Consider the following 6,141-nt stretch of genomic DNA (forward strand, 5'->3'; position numbering starts at 1 on the left):
AGCCTGCCTGAGAACCACGGGGCAGACATGAGGAGCCTATAGACAAATCTTGCCCTCAGCCCAGGGGTTTCCAGCATGCAGGGATCTGAGAGGCTGGTGCTGAGAAGGCCCCCTTCCCTCCCAGGTCGATTACTAGAGAGGATCTTCTGATGGAGCCGCAGTGCTAGCAGATTGTGCTGACTGACTGAGGCTGGAAAAGTGGGACCAGGGGGACCCTCGGGGACAGGAAACACAGCCTGGAGTAGTCCTGGAAGGAGTGGACCCATCCATGAACAAAATGGAGTTTGCTTTAATTCCATTCTCTTTGATGTATAAAACCTATGGGTCGGGGAGTGTTTGGGGCCCAAGTAGATTAGTATGTGGTTGGGACCCTCCCCAGCTCCCTGTAAAAAAGAGCCAGCTTCTGAGCTCAAGAAGCATCTTTGTCTGTGAACAATTCTTTTGTCTCTTTCTTTCTTTTACTCTTTTTAAAAGAGCATCTTTAGCCACTTCCTCTCCCTTCCTTTAGGGTTGCAGATATTTGAAGGCAGGTGACAATCCTGTGAAGCCTGGGTAATAAATCCAGCCTGATAAAAGGTGGGCAGGGCCCCGAAGGTCCACAGTTGCCACTTCTGGGCCTGACCTAAACCCATCTCCCATTAACAGCCTGCCAGGAAACCCCCAGACAGGGCGGTAGGGATGATGAGGACCACTCAGCACTCTGTGGGGGTGGGGCGGAGACACACAGAAGCCTTGTAGGACCAAAGGGCCAGGGTCTCATCTTCCTTGGATGTGGCCCAGGGCTGCTGGAAAGGGTGAGATAGGATTGCTGGGTTTGTGGCAAGTGGACAGAAGCAGGTGACACAGCTGAGGGGTCTCTGATGGCAATGATGAGGGCTGATGTACCCCTAACACTTCTGAGGGCGCCTGCCTCCTAGGTGCCATGAGGACTTGGAGTCCTCCAGCAGGTGATGCAGGATGCAAGCCCAGTTGAGGAAGGTGTTCCAAGGAGGTGGCCTGTCCCAGACATCCTGGGACACCAGCCCCTCCTCCGAGTCTGGCTGCTTCCTGTGGGACTCGGCAAACAGCGACTGTCTTTAGGCGTTTATGCTTTAGGCACTGAGGAAGACCCAGAACTCAGTGCAGTTTAGTTCAGTTACTCAGTCGTGTCCGACTCTTTGCGACCCCATGGACTGCAGCACGCCAGGCCTCCCTGTCCATCTCCAACTCCTGGAACTTGCTCAAATTCATGTCCATCGAGTCGGTGATGCTGTCCAACCGTCTCATCCTCTGTCATCCCCTTCTCCTCTTGCCTTCAATCCTTCCCAGCATCAGGGGCTTCTCCAGTGAGTCAGTTCTTAGCATCAGGTGGCCAAAGTATTGGAGTTTCAGCTTCAGCATCAGTCCTTCCAATGAATATTCAGGACTGATTTCCTTTAGGATTGACTGGTTGGATCTCCTTGCTGTCCAAGGGACTCTCAAGAGCCTTCTCCAACACCACACTTCAAAAGCATCAATTCTTCAGTGCTCAGCTTTCTTTATAGTTCAACTCTCACATCCATACATGACCACTGGAAAAGCCATAGTTTTGACTAGGTGGACCTTTGCTGGCAAAGTAATGTCTCTGCTTTTTAATATGCTGTCTAGGTTGCTCATAACTTTTCTTCCAAGGAGCAAGTGTCTTTTAATTTCATGGCTGCAGTCACCATCTGCAGTGATTTTGGAGCCCCTCAAAATAAAGTCTCACTGTTTCCAGTGTTTCCCCATCTATTTGCCATGAAGTGACAGGACCAGATGCCATGATCTTAGTTTTCTGAATGTTGAGTTTTAAGCCTACTTTTTCACTCTCCTCTTTTACTTCCATCAAGAGGCTCTTTAGTTCTTCTTCACTTTCTGCCATAAGGGTGGTGTCATCTGTATATATGAGGTTATTGATATTTTTCCTGGCAATCTTGATTCTAGCTTGTGCTTCATCTAGCCCAGCATTTAGAATGATGTACTCTGCATAGAAGTTAAATAAGCAGGGTAACAATTTGCAGCCTTGACATACTCCTTTCCCGATTTGGAACCAGTCTGTTGTTCCATGTCCAGTTCTAACTGTTGCTTCTTGACCTGCATACAGATTTCTCAGGAGGCAGGTAATGTGGTCTCATATTCCCATCTCTTTAAGAATTTTCCATACTGTGTTGTGATCCACACAGTCAAAGGCTTTGTCATAGTCAACAAAGCAGATGTTTTTCTGGAACTCTCTTGCTTTTTCAATGATCCAGCGGATGTTGGCAATTTGATCTCTGGTTCTTCTGCCTTTTCTAAATCCAGTTCGAACATCTGGAAGTTCACGGTTCACTGTTGAAGCCTGGATTTGAGAATTTTAAGCATTACTTTGCTAGGGTGTGAGATTAGTACAATTGTGCAGTAGTTTGAACATTCTTTGGCATTGCCTTTCTTTGGGATTGGAATGAAAACTGACCTTTTCCAGTCCTGTGGCCGCTGCTGAGTTTTCCAAATTTGCTGACATATTGAGTGCAGCACTTTGACAGCATCATCTTTTAGGATTTGAAAGAACTCAACTGGAATTCCACCACCTCCAACTAGCTTTGTTTGTAGTGATGCTTGGTAAGGCCCCCTTGACTTCGCATTCCAGGATGTCTGGCTCTAGTGAGTGATCACACCATCGTGATTATCTGGGTCATGAAGAACTGTGCATCTTTGTGGAATAAAATTTCCCTTGGCCCCAGGGTCTTTTCTCATAAGAGACGCACTTCAAAAGGCAGCCGTTACCAAACAGGAACAAAGCTGATGGCTAGTTAAAGTGGTAAGGACTGATTTTAATCAATCATGTATCACTGCAGTAGGGAAGGGTCTAGTGTGAACTGGACTCACTTTGGTTTATGCAGCAGCGTTTTAAATGAAGGATGGGGGAGTAGGGGTGGGGCTGTGGGGGATGAGCTCTGTAGACTCAGGGTAATGGAAAATTACAGAAGGGGGAGGGGCTGATCCAGGTGAATCTCGGATGTGCCTTTATGCCTGTTAGCAAACCCATGGTGAAGGACAGGGAAACCTGGTGTCTGCAGTCCATGGGGTCGCAAAGAGTCAGACACAACTGAGTGACTGAACAATAAAAAACAAACAGGCCTTTATCAAAATGGGGCTCCTACCCTCCCACAAAGACTGGGAAATGGGGTGCTATCTTCAGATGCTGGGTGGAACGATCAGTACATTCTTTGGCTGCCTTGAGTGTTTTCAGGCGGACACTTTAAGTGGGGGGATGCTTTATCCTAAGGATGTGGCCTTGAGCTGTTGAAAGCTTTATTAGTGTTTGTTCAAGTCTTTATGGCTGTAATCCACAGGCCCAGGAAAGAAGAAGGAGCCTGGCTAGAGTTTGGGCAAGGAGAGCATCTTTGTCACCATTCACTTCTGGAGAACGCCTGGGGAATCTGCAGCTCTGACTGTTACAGTGCAGAGAGCCCCAGACCCACACTGCCCTCACAGGCCAGCCCAGCCCAGCCCTCGCCCGACCTCGGGGCGCCTCTGACGACGAGAGTGTCAGCACATCAGGTACTGGCAGGGTCTTCCAATGCTAACTTCTGAATTAAGACTGTGATCAGGGGGAGGTCAACAAAGCAGTCACCTCAGGCACAGAATTCAAGGGGTGCCCCCCAAAGTAGTCAATAGAAATAATATTTTAATGCAACATTTTAATAAATCAAAATTAATACAAAAAAGTTTTGATGAACAAAATATCAAAATGTTAAGTAAAGATAGGGTCTGACAGTGCCGGCATTCGGGCAAGATAAGGAAGGCCCAGTTAGGCAAGAAGCATGCCTCAGACTCCCTGGGCAGCCAGGCCCTAGAGGTGGAAACTCTTCTTCATTCCCATGGGTGTCATCTTCACTCTTTCCACTAGGGGGCGAGCGTCTACCACACAAACCTCACCAGTCCCGCCGCTTAGAGGCTGGAAGACATCCCTGGCGTCTTCTCTCGCTGTTTCTAGATTCTGAGCCAAAGAGGGAAAAAAAGGGCGGGGGTGGGAGGCGGCAAGAAAGAGAGATTCTGATCCATGATATTATTCGACCATGACCCTCTGCTGGAGAAAAGAAAAAGAACCCAGAGCCACACACCTTCCTAGCATTTTCAGTTAAAGAGACTGCGTGCATGCTGCGCTGAGTCACTCAGTCGCGTCTGGCTCTTTGTGACCTTGTGGACTGTAGCCCACGAGGCTTCTCCGTGCGTACATTCACAATTACAGAGGCAGCTGGCAGAGTGCAGGAATACAGCAGTTGTCCAGGAAACAAGAAATCTGGGTTCCAGTCCTAGCTCTGTCTTCCCATTCCTTGTGTGGCTTCAGCCAAGTTATTTCACGTCAGATGGCCTCACTATCACTATCTGTGAAGCAAAGGATGGATCAGATGAGGTCTCAGAATCCATTTAGCACTAAACATTTGTGCTTCGGTCTCCAAAGCAGAGCTAAGAAAAGAGCCTGGAATTACTGAAATATAAATTAAAACAGCTGGATGAATCAAGCCAGCATGCTCTGAAGCACTGAACTTTCACATCTGGCCCTCTGCTTCTTCAGAAGACAATCGTCGGTTGCTATTATTAGGTTTCCTGAGCTGGAAGACAAGAAGACTCACTACTAGTGAACGTTAGCCACATGCTGAGTGTTACATGTATCGTCTTTTCTCAGTTTCTCAACCCTGCTGTGAGCAGTTATCATGACCACCGTTCCCACTTTAAAGATGGGGACGGTTGAGTCCTCAAAAGCTTGGGTCAATGCCAAAGGAGATAGATGGGCTCCAGGTTAGACATTTACAACTGGCCTCCTATTTGCATTTCATGGGCCACAAAGAAGTGGGCTTCAGGCTGGATGCTTACAACTCTAAGCACTTCCTGAGACAAGAGATAGGTGGGCTCCAGTTGAGCAATTTTACAATCAGCCTCCTGTTTTCCCTCCAAAATGAATGTAACAACAGAAACAGAGTAAACAGCCAGCCTTATCAGAGATTACGGGATCTCCGATTCCCCACCACCACCTTTTTTTGGGACAAAGACACTACACATATGTAAATTCTCCTTGTGGTCAAAAGTCAGGGGATAACGCCAGTCCATGAGTCTTGTTCCTCCCAGAAGCCTTCACTTCAAGATCCATCTTGGCTGAAGGGTGCATGCACACTCAGGGGAGTTTCCTAGGGCAGGTCAGGTATGGGAAAAGAAACCAGATAATTGGCTAAAGGTAAATAAAGACCTGGAAGAACTGACCTATATCAATGACTTAACCACCCCTTTACTGCGCTCCCCCTCACTAGGGGGGACACTCACACCCTTTCTCTTTGGGTGTACATCTCTACCTTACTTCTGTCTTAACTAAACAATACATTTCTCTGTGTGCTCTCATAGCACACAACAGATTGCTGTTGTGCTATGTGTCTAGTAATAAACTTTATACCTGCATTTGTAGTTTTTGCCTCCGTGATAAATGCATTTTTCACTGGGGGCATTTGCCCCTGGATCTTTTTTCCCTGGATCTTTAGCCTATATCCGTGGTTGGTTTGGTGGCTAGGATTCCTGCTTTCCATCCAGGCTACCCAGGTTTAATTCCTGGGTAGGAAATTAAGATCTCACCTCACACCTCCGTTCACTGCTGCCTCACCAAGATCAAGTCCAATCGCTAAGGCTGGAACCAAATGGGTGAATCTAGAGTCTGCACTTAGAACGACATTGGCCGTGAACGGGCCCCTTGGTGGGCAACAGGACCTCCCCGCCACACTGTGTGCCCCCCCCCCCCCATGGGAGGGGAACCAGAGAAATCAAGACAGCCCAGATTTAGAAGCACTCCTGCACAGTACGGGTTCGGCCCCAAATACTTCCCACAACATAGGATTCTGTCTAAACTATCAAAGATTACAGATTTCATTTCCAGCAGACGCCTCCTAAGGCCTCAGTGTGGTAAGGCCAGGGGACTTGCCCGTGGTCCCTCAGACATGTGGGGAGTCAGAGGCTCCCAGGGCAGAGAAGGGTGTGGACATGGCCACGCCTGCTCCAGCTTCCTCAGTGGGGCTTGGGAGTCTGGCCCATTAACCAAGCTCCTCAAGCCAACTCTGGAGTAGAGCCACTTTGCCGATCCCTGGGCCAGGCTGAGGGGAAAACTACCAAACAACAGAC

The sequence above is a fragment of the Capra hircus genome, chromosome 7 (genome assembly GCF_001704415.2).
Source record: "Capra hircus breed San Clemente chromosome 7, ASM170441v1, whole genome shotgun sequence".
NCBI classification, from domain to species: Eukaryota; Metazoa; Chordata; class Mammalia; order Artiodactyla; family Bovidae; genus Capra; species Capra hircus.